General features: G+C 35.8%; 1 pseudogene; it reads right to left on the bottom strand.

Moving 5' to 3' along the window:
* Positions 1-4,335: 4,335 nt before the first annotated feature.
* On the bottom strand, positions 4,336-5,015 carry LOC116597049 (annotated as a pseudogene).
* Between the last annotated feature and the right edge of the window lie 12,904 nt (positions 5,016-17,919).

The raw sequence follows: 17,919 nt of genomic DNA, 5'->3' as shown, positions 1-17,919 counted from the left end.
TAAGTTGTTGTATTTTCTTGACTTAAATTTTACAAAAGTATTTATTCATTAATTCAACAAATATTATTAATTGCCTCATCTACCTGTACTATTTCAAGTGATGGAAATTCACCAGTGAGTAAAGCAGTTTCCATTCCCATGGGCCTTCCATTCTAGTTGGGGAGGGGGGGGTTACATAAAATAAGACATTTAATCTGCAGGTGTTGTGTCACGTGGTGACAACAGGGCAAGTGACCATTAATGATGGGGAATGGGGAGCACAGATTTATCCATAGTGATCAAAGGAAGCCTCTGACGGGGTTCCAGGACATGAACTTAAGTAAAGGCATTAGTTAGGAGGCTATCTGGAGACATTGTTCTAAGCAGAGATGACATCAAGACCCTGAGATTAGAGAAAGATTGCATGCATGTTCAGTGAAGCCCAAGGAGCTTATGTGGCTGAGCTATGAACAGTAAAAGATTGGAAGGAATTGGAATCAAAGTAACTAGTAGCCAAATTTTGTATAGCTGGTAAGAATTTTGGATTTTACAGTAACCTGGAAACCCCTTGAAAATTTTTGAGAAAAGTGCAGTATAGATTAAAACTAAAGAAAATTAAGACAATTAAAATTTAACATTAAAGAGTATTACTATGGTTTTATTTACTAGACTGTAGAAAGGCTTGGATGGATGGTATAACCCAAGGAAAAACCTGCCACCCACAAATATACCTCGTCTTTTGTGATGAAACTACAGAAATTTGATTTTCCAGAGACTTAGAAACACCAGGATTATTATTATTTTTTTTTAAAGATTTTATTTATTAATTTGACAGAGAGAAATTACAAGTAGATGGAGAGGCAGGCAGAGAGAGAGAGATAGGGAAGCAGGCTCCCTGCTGAGCAGAGAGCCCGACGCGGGACTCGATCTCAGGACCCTGAGATCATGACCTGAGCTGAAGGCAGCGGCTTAACCCACTGAGCCACCCAGGCGCCCCGAAACACCAGGATTATTAAAATTGTTTATCTCTTATCAAATGTCAAGATCATCTATGTTTAAGATATTTGGTAGATAGTTTCTTCACAAAAATATTGTGGTGCATAAATAGTTTTAGTCTCTACAGATTCATTCATTCAGAAAACAACATACTCCATATATATAATATCTACTTTAATTAATTAATTAATTAATTGTCTATGCTACCTAATTTTATTTTTTTAAGATTTTATTTATTTGAGAAAGAGAGAGAGCATGAGTAGAAGGAATGGTTAGAGAGAGAAGGAGAAGCAAACTTCCCACTGAGCAGGGAGCCTGATGCAGGACTCGAACCCAGGACCCTGGGATCATGACCTGAGCCAAAGTCGGATGTTTAATTGACTGAACCACCCAGATGCCCCTGGAGCATATTTTATTTCGTAGAAACTGGTATTTGTTCAGTAAATACAGATGAATGAATAAGTTAGACATCAGAGGGCTCCTGAGTGGCTCAGTCAGTTAAGTGTCTGCCTTTGGCTCAGGTCATGATCTCAGCTTCCTGGGACCGAGCCCTACTCAGTGGGGAGTCTGCTTCTCCCTCTTCCTCTGCCCCTACTCCCCTGCTCATGCTTTCTCTCTCTCTCAAATATGTAAAATAAATCTAAAAAAAAAAAAGATAACATTTCAGTCTTCCTTGTCTCACTATGTTCTATAGGTGATTGATGTATAAAGTATAACAGTGCAAGAATGTGGGAGGAGACTCTATAATAGAAAGAGGTATAAGTTGTGGAGAAAGGAAAAAAAAATCATATCCTTCATGAGCTCAGATGTGGCACCTGATGCATGCTGACGGGTAAGTAGATATCTGACCTGTGGCCAAAGGAGAATATTCTAGGGGCACACCTAAGTAACAGCCAGTACCCATGCAAAAAAGTGTGAAAGGTGATAAGTGGTTACAGTATCGAGTTCCTAATTTGCATGATGCATAGTTGTGCAAATACAAACTCTGAACTATAGTTCCAGGTTACACTTCTTATGGGTATTTTTACCTCAATATGTCCATATTGGTAGAACTAAAAGTGGCTGAATATGACTCAAGGTCAGGACATTGAAAAGGAATCTCCAAATGAGGTTTCAGAGATGGGCATAAAAAGCAAGAACTTTATTTGTAAGAGATGTGGAATTATGATGATTTTAGTAAAAATCATCATGATCATATTTATCTCAGAAGTTCTGTTCTGAGAACAGAATGGAAAACCATTAGAAGAAGTATGAAGTCTAAGACCAAGAAAACCACTTTGCAATCTATTTCAATACTCTTGTCTAGAAATGGTAATTGCTGGAACCAATGGAGTATTAGGGAAGGAAGGAGATACATGGGGAATGGATAAAGACACAACAGGATAAAGATTGAGGGGAGAGAAGTAGAAGATTCAGAACTGTTTCAATGTAGCAGGAGGATGTGGGAACAGAAGAGTCTAGGCAGCTGCGAGGGTGTTAAGTAAAAATGGTAGAAATGATGTTATCATTGACAAAGGAAAGGGAAGAAAACTTGGAGAGCAGGCAGTAATTGGGGGACAAGCCTAGTGCAAACTCAGTTTGAGCACTCCAGGTATAAGTACACATATGTGAGTTTGGGATGGAAATACAAAAATGAAAACATCACCTCTATGTAACAAAAGAAAGATTAGCAGATGCCAACACCACTTTTTCCAGTAACTGTTGCTATTTAGGATCCTGGGTTAGGTTAAGTTGTAACAGAGTCCACTCTGCCTCTAACCAAGTTAGCTGTTGTGTTTTGTTTTGTTTTGTTTTTATTTTGCCTAGCTGGGCCATATGGAAGGTAGGCTCTAGAAATAGCTTTTTGTAATTACTTAGAAAAAAATGGAGGTGAAAGAAAAAGAAAAAAAAAAAAGGACAGGAAAAGGGAGGAGGAGTAGGAGAAAAATGAGGTGGAAGAAAAGAGGGAAGTAGCAACAGCAGCTTATATATAAAGAAATCAAATTCTTTCTCCATCCCAACATTTTTTGGTGCTTTCCCACATCCTCAGGGAAAAAGAGCTTTGTCCTTTATTAGTCTCTTTGACATATCTTCATATCATAACTAGATTTTGACATCTAGGTGCAGGAGTCCCAACCCTACATCTTTTCTCAATAGAGAAGCTGATAATGATCATAGTTCAGAATGGTAGGGATGACGGCACGTGCAAAGCAAAAGTAGCACATATTGTCACTGGCTATCTTTGTGGAGATGACATGGGAACGTGGGATAGAACCTGTAGTGCTGTTAAATTATGGATTAGCACCAATCTCATTCTTGAACTTATGTCAAGTCCTGAACAGGTTCCACTTTTAATTACAGCCTCCCTTAAAAGGCACTCTTTAATTCTTTATTAAGTGAGCAAACTCATGTACTTGATTTGATTTCAACATGTAGATGATGTCTGGTGATCTCTAGGTGAGATCCAGTCTATGTATCAGAATGAAGTATGCAGATGTGCTGAAATATGGCTTAAATGTGTTAGTGGCACAACTGATGATGGCAAAGAGTTAATGGTAATAATCTATCCCAAAAAGTGAAACATTACATTGGGGAGGGTATGTGCTTTGGTGAATGCTGTGAAGTGTGTAAACCTGGCGATTCACAGACCTGTGCCCCTGGGGATAAAAATATATGTTTATAAAAAATAAAAAATTAAAAAAAAAAAACAAAACAAACAAACAAACAAAAAAGTGAAACATTAAAGGTTATATCATGGGTGACAACATCAGGGATTGCTTCACAAACATGTCATCAGTGCCCTCAAGAGAACATGGTAATATGCTAGGACTTCTCAGTGCCATATGGCAGGCAATATACACGTTCTAGGGCAGAAACATTATCCAAAGTCATGTAAAAGTCATAAGAACAATAAACAACAAACATGACCATTTTGTAGGGATGAATACAAAAATCTATATTGATTATAAAATTAGAATACAAGGCCCAGACGTTTTTATATTAACAAAAATCTCTTTAGAGTCTGTCCCCAAGACCTCATAAAAATGTGTCTTTCCTGCTTTCCTTAGGTCAGAATATTTATATTCTGAACAAGATTGAATAGAATTGTCTTGTGAAGTTTCAGGCTCTAGAAGCTCAATGAAATTTAGAATGAATTTTGCCACCAGAAAAAGTTCAGTTCATTAGATAGATGACAGACAGAGAGCATATGATGGCCAGTAAGTCATTGGCTCTATGTGTTTCTTCTCATTGGCTACTGGGTCATTGGGGCTGATAAAACAATCACTTTGAACAACAGCCAGATTTTATACTTATTGGATATACCTTAAAAAAATCATACTGTATTATCTTTAATTAAATACAAAGACCTTTCCAATCATTTCACTCACTCTTATCTCTCTCTTCAATAATGGTGAGGTGGATATATTTTCCTTGGGGAAAGGAAACCTATGATTTGTTGATTTCATTCACCAATAATGAAAATTTTGGAGAGCATTGGTGTCTTTCACATGAAACACATTCAGAGAATAGAATGTCTCTCTGTTGGAGATCATACAAGTTCTTCCCAGGTTAGCACCGCCAGTCACCATACACAGGTTCCCAATGTCAAACTTGATGAAACTGGTCATTTTGCCAGTCTCAAAATCAATCTGAATAGGGAATCAGTCACCAGACGAGGGACTCCTTTGTACCTTTCACAACTTGTATTTAGCCTTCTCAAATGTAATATGATGCACAACAAAGTAACACTTGGCATCATAGTTCAGTGGAAATTTTCTACAGTCTCATCAATCTGATGGCATCCATAAAACCATCATGGTGGGTTATATCAGTTCAGAACTTGCCATCAATCTTAGTAAACTGTTGCACATAGATCTTCTTTACTTCATCTGTCAGGGTATGCTCAAGTCTGTTCTCTGGAAGAATGATGAAGGGGAGACATTCTTTCAACTTAAGGGGACTAGCAGATGGGTAAGGAGCAAACACACTGGTTATTTTATCATCATCTAGTGCTTTGGAGCTGCTACACACTTCAGATGTTTCTTGGGCCCACAAACCATGGCTGTGCTAGACATGGAAAAAGACACGTGTGATTGTTTTTTGGGAAAAGGACAATTTTAGCTCTCTCACACTTTATTCCCAGGATGAGAAGTTTGACTTAAAATTCTGAACAGCTTACTCCCCAATTCTCATTGAGGCTAAAGGTACTATTAAAAAAATACCCTGGTGATACGTATGATATTTATTGCTACTGTTTTAAATTGAACAAAACAGAAATACTAGTGAAATTATTTAAAAGAGAAACTTGTTGAAAATATGGTCCACAGAGTCAAAAGAATAGCTAAAAAGCAATTTGGCCTCAGAAAGGACTACAGCTTGGCTCTTGCCCAAGATCTAGGTAGTACAGATTAATGGACAATCTCTTAAGGGTTCCAATTTTTAGAAGAATCCATTTTATCCATTTTTTTTTCTTTAACCCTGAGTTGCTTAGGTAATAATTCAGATGCCCAGGAAAGAGAGTATGGTGAACTGGTTTATTCACAGCCTGTTGGCTCTTCGGCACCTTTACTGGTGGTCCTTTGAGCCTGCATACAATGGCAGGAAGGCAGTATGTGGGGCTCTGGACACACGCTGCACTTCTTTTAACTACATGAATTTGCGATTTCATTGATTTCTGATTGTCAGTCAGCTTAAACTTGCCAAATAAAGCCATTATTCAATCAAGATTGTTTTGACTAGTCTTATCACACACTTAATTTTTTACATATCTGGCTACTGAAAACCTACAGGGATTTAAATCACTGCCAAATAAAATTTAAGTTTACTTGGAAAATTTTTAATCAATCTGTTAATTGAACATCTATTATATGTAAACCAGGTGTTATATCAAGAAGCATAGTTTTTTTTTTTTAAATGCAGCATATAAACACAGAATGTAAATGCTTTATTCAGGTAATAAATTGAGCTATTTACAAATAAAGAAAATTAAATGCATATGCCTTATAATCCATCATATGCTACAGCTGAAACTCAATAAAGCCTTGCCTTCTTAGGCAGTCCCAGCCTCTTCATGGTAACATGTGACCAGATAACTGAGTCCTATTATGTGTCCCACTCTCAAGCCTTTCCAATAAAATCATCCCATGTGATCTTCCAAACATCTTTTCCTCCATTTGATTGGTGGGTTGTATTGAACATGGTGATTATCAGAAGTCACTTATTTTGTATGTGGTATTGCATCCTTCAGCCTGAGTCTGTGAATGACTGTGGGAAAGATACTTTATCATTCTCCAAACTATGATTAATTGGATTTTACGAGTGAGGGGGAAAAAATGGTCTTTTAATAAAAAAACTGAAATTAAAGGATTTAATTATTATAGCACTCACCTTTCTTATAATACAAATGCATACCACATAGGGTGGTTGAGGGGCTTAAATGAAATAAAGCATATACAGAGCTCAATAGAGTTCCCACCATAAACTAAGACCTGCAGTAGAAGTTCATTGTTAGGAGTAGGTAAACTGTATTTAGCTGAGTAGGAAGGGAAAAACTATATTCAATTATTTTCCAAAAGATTGTTAGTATTTATTCATTTAAGTAAATTTGTATCTGACTAATTTTTTTTTTAAATTTTGCATTTAGGGTCAGTGCTGAAGTTTTCAATTATCTTTTATATATCAAAAAGTTGTGGTATCAAACTGAACAGAAATACTCTTTTTTTCCTCAAATATATCCCAGTGTTATATTTCATCTCTAAAAATTAGTGTTTCCAAAAGCTCTTTTAGACCTATCTTATTTTTCCTATACCCATATCTAATGTAAAAAAACTCAGGGGCATCTAGGTGGCTCAGTTGGTTGAGTGACTGACTCCTGGTTTTGGCTTAGGTCATGATCTCAGGGTCCAGGGATCAAGCAGAGTTCCACACTCAATAGGGAGTCTACTTGAAATTCTCTCTCTCCTCCCCCTCTGCCCCATCCCAAGCTTGCTCACACATACATGCTCTCTATCTCTAAAATAGGTAATAAATCCTTAAAAAACTCAGATACAGATTAATAATGTAACTATTAAGGGAAATAGATGTGAAAGTTAAAAATAAGTCATGTTGACCTTTTGTTCCTTAAACTCAGGCCATGAGTACTGAATTAAAAAAAAAAAAAAAAAAAAGGTGAGAAAAAATAAACTAAGTTGATACCAAGTCAGAGACTTTAATATTTTCTTGAACAGCTTGGTAAGAAGAATTACAAGCCAAAATTCTTTGTCAAGTAGTCATTGCAAATTTCAGGCTATTTGCTTATAATCCGAGGAAATATTTAATTGCTTTATTTCTTGCCATCTTATTTAAGAGTGTTGGAGAGAAGGGTGCCTGATCAGAATGTTGGCTTGGGTTGAATGATCCATTTTCCTACATATATAAGAAATTAGACTCCAAAGTGACAGGTACTATGTGCCAAGGTGGACAGATCCAAATTCTTAATCAAACTTCCATGTCTGTGCAATATAGGTTTAATTTTTCTAAAAATAAGATAGACCTTGATGTAATTCTATTTAAGATGTAGAAATTGGAATACAACCATGAACCTTGGTGGTTCAATTGCTTGAATTTCCAACTCTTGATTTCAGCTCAGGTCATGATCTCAGGGTAGTGGGATCAAGCCTTGCATGGGGTTCCATGCTAAGCATGGAGTCTGCTTATCCTTCTTTCTCTGTTTCTCCCCTGGCACTCTCTCTCAAGTAAGTAAAAAAAAAAAGTTAAAAAAAACAATCCAATCTTGCTGTAGTCATATGAGTTTGGCAGCTTGATAATCTCAGGAACCTTGGAAGTAGTCTCATGACATGGACTTAAGTATTTAATCGAAGCAATGTGTGGCCATAAGCCTATTGCAGAGATGGAAAATGAAGCCACTTAAAAAAAAAAAAAAAGGTATTTGTTTTTCTTTGTTAGAAAGAATTCAACACTACCTATTCACTAAGGTAGTCATGGAAATGAAAGGTTGTACTTGCCAACATCCTGTTTAAGTCTCCATGTTGTCTTTCTGCCTATAATTAAAAGAATTATTTCAAAAATACTGAACTCTTCCTGTGTGTTTGCAGTAAGTTGTTGATGCTATGAATCCGGTGACTTTGATGCAAACAGTAAAACCCCCAAATCCTTGTATGCCCCCTAATCCAGATAACAAAACAAAATAAGACTTTTTTTTTTTTTTTTAAATCTTTCGGTAAATTCACAGTCTTTTACATGGGGTAAAATTATAGCCTTAATGTACTTTATGAGGTTCACCTAGAACATGATTTTAAAGTCTCTAAGGATACTGTGTTCTCTGCAAGGTCACAGTGACACGAACAAAGCAGCCTGAATGACTAATGGAGAAATCTTTTGTGCCTCTGTGCAGATTCCTCAATGCAGACTGTTGGATTTGACGTTGGAATTCAAAACAAAATCTGTTTCTGATTAGATATAATTAAAATGTTTGCTTGTGTCAGGTACAAACTATCACTCCCAACCTCACCCCAGCTCTGCTTTCTTAGAACTCGTAGAGGCCTATCTCTTGGGTTTAGAAAGCTTACAGGAAAAATTTAAGTCATTTGTGTCACAGTTTTCTGGAATACCAAACAAATAAGCAAACAAGCCAGGAAATGAGGAAGTCAATGTGCTAGGAACTCTCTGTTAACCGTTTGATTATGTTCATTCTGAACAAAATGATGTTGAAAAGTTTGTCTTCGTTCTGAATACTAATTTGCATTGGGATGGTGGGTGAGTATCCTGGGTATGCATTCATGCTGCATGAAAGGGGTTGGTTCTCTCAACGTGCAAGGTAAACAAATAGTGTGATCCCCTGATGAAGTGAACCTTGGATTTTAGGGATGGGTGTGAGTTCATTAACTCCCTTCCTAGCCTGGTCTATCAGCACAGATTTTCACACAGGATTTCAGATCCTTATATCTTCATAGGATATAGAGTTTCAAAATCTGGATCCCAAAGTTTCAGCTTACAAAATACAAAAATTTTTTTTTTTTTTTTTTAAAGATTTTTTATTTATTTGTTAGAGAGAGAGAGAGATACAGAGCGCAAGCACAGGCAGACAGAGTGGCAGGCTAGAGGCAGAGGGAGAAGCAGGCTCCCTGCCAAGCAAGGAGCCCGATGTGGGACTCGATCCCAGGACGCTGGGATCATGACCTGAGCCGAAGGCAGCCGCTTAACCAACTGAGCCACCCAGGCGTCCCTACAAAAATTTATTTTTTGCTTTCTTCTGAAACTATTAAAAATTATTTCACATTTCCATCCTCATACGTGTGTGAATGTACAGATGTGGTCAAATCATACATACACTTTTAATGCAATAGTTTAAAAAATATTTTTCTTATCCTGTTCCCTTTTCTTTCTTCTCCTCTACCCTCGCCCAGTCCCTCAGAGCCCATCTTCACAGTCTAGTAGGTGGTCTTCCATCTTTCTTCTCACACTCAGATCATCATTTTAATCATGTTGGAATGTTTATACAGATGCATTATGTATGTGATGTATATTCACATAAATATGCATATAGATAGAAGATTCTTGACCTTTGTTTTAAAGAAAATAGAATACATGATATACATATTTTGTATTTTTCTTTTGCCACTCAACATAGTACTTCTTGGAACTCTCCTCAAGTTACACCGTGGCAGAGCAAGAGCAGGGGAGTGGAGAGAGGGATCTTGGCTGGTGGGGGTGAGTATATTAGTAACGTTATTAGAATTACCAGGATATAGCAGTGCTATAAGGCAGAGGGACTTCCAGTTGGGTGTATTGATTACAATGAACAACCTACTGCTTTCATCCAGATAAGTTGTTTCTGCCACATCTACCGCAACTATTTAGTACACCACAGTGGGCATGTGGCTCTAATTCATTATCTTCAATAGCTGTAAAATAGTCCAGGATATGTGTATGTGTCTCATAACCCACAATTGATCAAATTATTTTCTTATTGAAGGGCATTCACTTTTTGTTTTGTTTCATTTTGTTTTGTTTTGCTTTCCATAGTTACTTTATTATTTTGGATTCATATGGTCCAAGGTTCTTATACTTTTTAATCTGTCAAGAAAAGTTTCAAGATAAAATTTCTTTTTACAAAAAAATATTTATTTTAATTCTATAGCTATTTCAAGAATATTCTTGGAAAAGCTCTAACAGTTCCAAGTTTTCACCCGCAAAGATCTTCTCTCTCTCTCTTTTGTTTCAATTACTGTGATGGATATAAAGACTTCGTTTCATTAGGATTTACATTTCCTTGAATTTTATGGAGCTTTAGCATTTTTTTTCACTGCCTGTGACATGCTTGTTTGCTTCTTTGCTCTTCAGCATTTACACATGTTTCTATTGTACTGTTTATTTTTACTAAAAAATTAGGAGCTTTTGGATATTATAAATTAAGTATTGTGAATCAAAAATGCTTTTTTTTCCCCCAAAACAAATGTTTATCTCTAGAATTTATTTGGCTCCTTTTTCCATTTACTTACTCATTAATAAACACATATTTATCAAGTACTTAGTATGTAATATGATAACATCCCACTTGGAAAATATTTTAAAAAGAATGAAAGGAAAAAAAGAGTAAATAAAAATGGTTTTTATATAGAAGGATTTTAATCATATTAATATAGGTCTGTCTGTTTTTTTTTTTAATCCCTTGAATTTCTAGTCTTGATTAAGAAAGTTTCTCCTAGGGGTACCTGGGTGGCTAGTGGGTTACACCTCTGCCTTTAGCTCAGGTAGTGATCCAGGACTCTGGGATCAAGCCCTACATTGGCCTCTCTGCTCAGCAGGGAACCTACTTCCCCCTGGGGGAATATTCAGTTCTTACTGGACATTTCTAAATATAAACTTGTAAAAACAATAACAGGCATAGTTATTTTGATCTGCTTTGTGATTTTAGATAATGCAATATTGAATAGATTACAAAAATGTGATTTTAGATAATACAATATTGAATAGACTATATAAATTCTCAAAGGCTTAGTTTCTCCATATTTGTAATTGGATACATATAAATAAAAACTTTAACCTGAGGTTCCTGGAGTCAGTTTAGAGAATTTGGATACAAAGTTTGTATTTTTCTAGGGAAGGAAGATTGATAACTTCCAACGAATGTTCTCATATACCCATGGCTCAAAAATATTTTGGAAATACTCTCAGGATATTTGAAACAGTATGTTAGATTGTTGTAACCCTGGGCTTGGTATATCTCCACTACTTTAATGGAGAAAACATCTTTAATCTGTGCTGCTGTCTTCCAGGAGTTAATATTTGTTGGGGGTGTATCATGTTCTGAGAATTCCATGGAACACTCTACATTAGTTATCGCATTCAGTCTTTGTAGTAAGAAAAAGTAGGAGTTAATACCACCCTCGTTTAATGAATGAAGAATTCGAGGGTCAGAGAATTCATATTACTCTCTATAGCCTTACAGTTTGTATGTTGTGACATCAGAATCTGAGCCCAGGTCTTAGGCCTGTTACGCACGCTTAGAATCCTTGTGCTTTAATGCATTTGAAGGGGAAATGCTGCAATGATAATGCTTTCCTGAACTGAAGGGTCTGGACAAAATCGTAAGTAATCACAGATTTATAAATAATTTATTGAAAAGATAAAATATTGAGATTGGATTCTAGCATCCTTGGGAGGCCAAGAAAGCCTAGTTAGTTCAACAAATACTCAATGTCACTGATTCTGCTTTAATCCATTATTCTTCCCTCTGCAAAGTCTTTTCAAAACTACCTCTCAATGAGGCAAAAGTCTCAATTATCCTCTGTTTGCTGTAAGGAAAATCCTAGATGTTAGTGATTCTGCAGGGTGCCATAGGTGGGCACAGAGGTTTCTTCATGGTATTAAAGCAACAAAAGAAGACATGATTATGTCTGGAAGAAAAGAGATGAAATGAGAATAATCCACATGATCCACAGCTTGGATACTCATAGACAATCCTGTAATGGATAGCATGAGATAGTAAGTGAGTGGAAATACATGTGTTATTATCAGGAGAGGCACCTGGGGTATTATAAATTGATGCAGTAAAATCCTTTTGGAAAGCAATTTGGCAACCTGTCTGAAAAGCTATAAAAACCTTTATACCTTTGACCCAGTAATATCTCTCCTGAGAATTTATCCTAAAGAAATAATTCAAAAAAGGAAGACAACTGTATGCATACAATTATTAATTACAGCATTAACTCTACCAGCGAAAAGAAAAAAAAGAAACAACCTAAGGACCCAACAATAGAAAGATAGTAAATTATAGGTCATTAAGACAAAAAATATGAAGTAACTATTATAATTGTAATTATGAATACTGTAACAACATGGAAAATCTATACAATGGAGTTCCTGGAAATAAAGACTACAAAATGATGAAAATTTTAAAAAGAAATTTCCACAGGATAAAGACTAAGGGAGATGGAAGAAAACAAAAGTAGTCGAATATTATAATAGTTAGAATTGGGGTAAAATCAGTGCCTGAGGGATATATTGTAATAATGCTATTAGTAAACTATATGTAGATAGTCGGAACCTAAAACCCTGTGGTCCTAGGTCTGATGTGGTGATCCTGCTTGCATAGTACTTGTCTAAGATCTGAGACAAACGACCAATGGTTACCTCTATTCATTGTGCTGATACTTTGAAACCTGTCCTCTGGAATTTTGCTATTTTGCATTTATTGGTTATTAGAATAAAGCTATTGAGTCTGACTTTTTCAACTCCATATACATTAAGTATACTTTTAGTTCTTTCTTATTGCATTATTAGCTAAATTCCTAACTGGGTCTCTAATTTATTTACCTCCTGTTTCCAAAATGCAATTTGTGGAAGCAGGAATACAAGCAAGTGCACATTCCTTTGTTTTGAATTATTCATTGGTTACCCAATATGTAGCAGGGTACTCTAACTCTCTCCTACACTTACAGGAGATATTTGTCTTATGTTATAATCAAGAAACCTCAAAATCCATATGCTGTCTCTTGAATCTCCTATAAAACTTCCCTTTGTGTAGCCAAAAAGCAGCACCTGCCATCCAAGTACTCTCCATTTGCACTTTCTCATATCTGTACCCTCGCAAACCTAAAAACGTTACACCTAGAAAACCTCCCACATAGAGCTTGTATTTAAATCCTGCCTATGGGTCAAAAAACAGTTAAAGCTCTTTTTATCCACTAAAAGTCCTTTCCAGAAAATACCCACCCTAACTGACATCTCCTCCTTTGAAATTGCATGCCACTGCTATTTAACATTACTTATATTACTGATCGGTGTTATTACTGCACTCTCAATATTATATACTTTTACTGTTTGTGAGCCTTTCTTTCAACAATTAGATTGTTAGGACTACAAGGAATCAACTCTCTCCCCTCAGTCCTTAAATAAGTGGATGTAAGTAAGCAGTCAATACACAGATATTAATTAAATGATATTGGTAATGTGCTTAAGAAACATTTGTCATTGGTTTTAGAACTCACTGAGTTCTGAGTTCTACCAAACTTATCTAATACTCCCATTATAACACTTCATCCATGAATGGCCAAGTTGTAATATCATTTTGCACACTCTTTCCCTTTAAGAGGTGAGGTTCTTAGACTACGAGGTATAGTGCATGCATTATCCCTTTTTGTATATTCTGAACATGAGCGTAGTCTTTGTCACAGAGAGATTCACTAGTATTTTTGCTGAATGTATGCATCAATTAATCAACTTCATTTCCTAAGGGTCTTACCTTTATGTATTGAATTTTTTTTAAAGCATAATACCCTCTTGGAATAGAGTTTACAAATAAAAACTTACTTTACTTTACCAATAAGTAAATAAATATTTAAAAAAAGGAAAGGAAGAAAGAAACATTTCTCAAGGGCTGTCTTCGTGCCTAGACAGGGGCTTTAATATACTTTTTTTAACTTTAATTTTAACAGTAATGCCCTTTCTTTGAGTGTTTAATATTTGCCAAATACTTTTTCAAGAGCTTTCCATATAGAATTTTATTTAGTTCTAACAACACCATATAATATATATAGTTATTCTCCATTGCAAGAGAAGTTTAAATTATCATTCAAAGACTTGTAATTGTAGGATCTGATATTCCCAGCCAAGGAGTTGCGTAGTGTAAGGGCTAGAGAAATTAAGCTTTTCCAGAAGATGACAAATAACAGAGATGATGAAATTTAAAATTGATTTAATTCATTTATAAAGGTGACACCAGACACTTGAGTTGTTCTCTGAAAAGCACATGCTCATATATCTTTTAAAATTTTTCATTTAACTTGTTAATGGTTTTATTGAAGTCAGCACATAAATAGATTTTAGAAAACAATTTGCTATAAAATTCAAATGATTGGATTTAGAGGTATGACTCTTATCTTAATGATGTGTTACATCCTTAAAAGGAATAAAATAAAATATATGCAGTCTGTTATTTTTCCAATTCTTAAATATTTAGCATCATTTGATAAAACACCAACCTGTTTATTGAAAACCAGACATTTTTACAGCTCGATTTACTTTGTGCCCAGGGAATGTTATGAATCAGACTATTTATGAAGAATTAATCATAAGATTTATTTGTTCTCTGGAGTGTTGATAAGCAAACTTTTTTTTTTAAATTTGAAAACAACATTTCTGGACTTCAAGGATATACTGGTTAAACTGATTTATTTATTTTATTAAAGGTTATAAATAACTAAGCAGATCAAACTGATATTTATTGGAAGTTCCCTTGTCTAGTTGATAAAATGAGACAATTATCCATCAGAATTTTCATAAATTGAATACATAATTGTGCCCTATGATGTAACATAATTCTAGGTATATCCAAAGCTGTCACAACATTTGCTTTGCCCCTAATGGTTAGACATTTTGTACTGATTAAAAGAAGATAAATATTTTTATTTTAAATTTAATAGATATTGTAAAATAAAATAAATAACCATGGGTTTATTCAACTCTTGTCTGAAATTTGCTAAATGATTCAACTTCTACCCAGTCATGATACCTTGATTAATGCACCCTCTGGGAAGGAGGCTTAGGATTGTTTATAAGAACTCAACTGTTCTGTCTAAAAACATCATTGGAGGATGATGAAGAAATCTTTTCTCGAAATGAAATGTCATGCATTAAACCAAAGGAGAGTTTTTTGTTCTTTTTTTTTTTTTTCCCCTTTCCAGGAAGGTCCTGGAGCAACAGTAAGTTTGTCTGAACTGCTCTGCAAACAAACCCCAATTAGTCCTTTTTAAATTTAATTTTATTTTTTTAACAAGTAAGTATAGTGACCATAATGCCAGAATGGAGAATTCATGTTTTCTTACTTCCACCCTACCTCTGGCTTTCATCTTTTGACCTCATAGGGCTGCAGCTAGTGGGAAAGAGAAGAAAAAAGGGATAAACATAGCACACATAGCAGTACCCCTAGAGGCAGCACAAGGCAGTATAAAAACAGCAGGTTCTGGAGTCAGACAGTCCTGATACTCATATTTTAAATTAATTTTGTTTGGCAAACACTTAATGTGGATCTAGTTGTATTCCAACCACGTTCTAAGCTCTTTGTTAATATTGTCCAGTCTTATATTATAGTAATTCAAATGAGGGAGGAACTTCCTATACCCACTTTGTAGAAAAAGAAACTGAGTCACAGAGGTTAAACAACATTCCAGGGCTGTGTAGGTGTCTCGGTAGGTTAAGCACCTGCCTGCAGCTCAGGTCATGAATGCAGGGTCCTGGGATTGAGCCCTGAGTCAGGCTCCCTGCTCAGCAGGGAGTCTGCTTCTCCCTCTCCCTCTGCCCCTTCTTCTGCTCATGCTCTCACTCTCATATAAATAAAATCTTGAAAAAAAAAAAAAAAAGAAGAAGTAACATGCCAAAATCACAAAGCCAGCAAGTGACAGAGGCTAGATCTAAGTGCTATCAAATAAGTGTGTGCTCTTCCCCACCATGTATAATGAAGCTGTCTCTCCAAATCTTGGAGATTGGCCTAACCACCTAGTGCCAGACCATCTTGGGCACTTAACGTCTCTAAGCTTCAATTTCTTCAGTTGAAAAACTGGAATCATATCCACATTCAGTGACTGCTATGAGTAGTCATATAATATTTTCTGATGGTCCTATTTCTTAGGAATATCTTCTCAGCACAGACAGACCCAACAACTTTTCCTTTTCCAGGTAGTGCCACACTCAGTCACATATACATTTGGGAAGGGTAGTCCAATTAACATTATTAAAGTTGCTATTTTTTTTAAAGATTTTATTTATTTATTTGACAGACAGATCACAAGTAGGCAGAGAGGCAGGCAGAGAGAGAGAGGAGGAAGCAGGCTCTCTGCGGAGCAGAGAGCCCCATATGGGGCTCCATCCCAAGACCCTGGGATCATGACCTGAGCCGAAGGCTGAGGCTTTAACCCACTGAGCCACCTAGGTGCCCCTAAAGTTGCTATTTAATACCATTTTCATACACCACATTATATTCCAAAACATATCTTTATATTTCTTACTTACTTTGTACTACTTTTATTAGATTGGTAGCTAGATCAGTGTGAGCAAATATGTCTGACTTATTTTAAATTGTAAACTCAGCATCCACAGAAAGTTTAACATGTGGGAGAAATTCAGTAAGTATAATGTCATAAAAGGACGAGGGAATGGTTTTCTTACTATCTGTAACATTTCCATCAGTAAATGCATCTTCTTTAATAGTATGCTATTAATGATGCATTTCCTAGGAATAATAGCAATATAAGTGGTCCAAAAGTAAGACATCAAGTGAAATCACAATTTTGCCAAAAGAAGAAAATAAAATAAAGGTTCAAAGGCATTTGACAAGTTCTTAAGTTGTTGAGGTACCAAATCACTGTCTTTTTCCTTTGAATTACATGATGTTATGAAATGACAATCACCAACCAATAAAACAAAAATAAACTAAAAAATAACAATGATAGGGGCACCTGGGTGGTGCAGTTGATTAAGTCTCCAACTCTGGGTTTCAGGATCTCATCAGGCTCTACACTGAGCTGGAAGTCTGCTGGAGATTCTCTCCCTGTTCCCCTCCCCCAATGCATGCCTCATTGTTTCTCTCTCAAATAAATAAATAAATCTTTAAAACAAAATAACAATGATAGCAATAGCAAACAGAAGCCAACATCATAAACCAAGGTATTTTAAATAACATCCTTCCAACAGTATTGATCCTGTCCAGATAAACATGAGAACTAACTCCCAGAGCCACATGATTTAGATGCTCACTTCACTCTAAAGAGATGAAAGTGAATGAAATTTCCATATGTGATTACCAGGTATTTTAAGTACCTAAACCTCACCTCAAATTGCATTCAGGAGACAAAGTCTTGCTAAGCACAGCCGTAGCTCATAAATATAGTGGGTTCATACAACTCAAATTCAGAACTGAATTGCAATGAAATATTAAAGGCAAAAATGTGTGTACCTTATATTTTAATGAAAGATTTTATAGGAGGCAGACTTTTTTCTTAGTTTGGAGATTTGCATTTCTATTTATTCATATATTTGGATATAACTGGATGTGCAAACCAGCTCACTAAGCTGGATGTTTGACAATATATTGACTTATCATGTTAAAAAAAAAAAGAAAAATAAATGAAACCTTTCTCAAATGAAGAGTGAATCTGCAGAAGGAAACTGAAGTGCTTTTACAAAAATGGATTTGAAGTCAAAACCAAAAGATAAATGTGGTTTAAAATTTTGTGGGCAAGCCTCTCATCTTAAATATTTGAAGTATTCAGGCCTCCAGGCACCTGTTCAAATTTGTACTGATTCTCCCCCAGGCAGCTGCTTCACTTGCCTCTGCCTCAGGCTGGTCCTGAACTTGGTCCAGGATGATTCGTTGATGAGCAAGTCCAGCTGGTCCTAAGTGACAAGTGTCAGTTCCTGATTGTCGTTGTTGGTGTGGGATAATTCTTAAAGAAGGGAGAAAAGGAG

Source organism: Mustela erminea, chromosome 8 (genome assembly GCF_009829155.1).
Source record: "Mustela erminea isolate mMusErm1 chromosome 8, mMusErm1.Pri, whole genome shotgun sequence".
NCBI lineage: Eukaryota > Metazoa > Chordata > Mammalia > Carnivora > Mustelidae > Mustela > Mustela erminea.
This window is presented reverse-complemented; position numbering and strand designations above follow the sequence as displayed.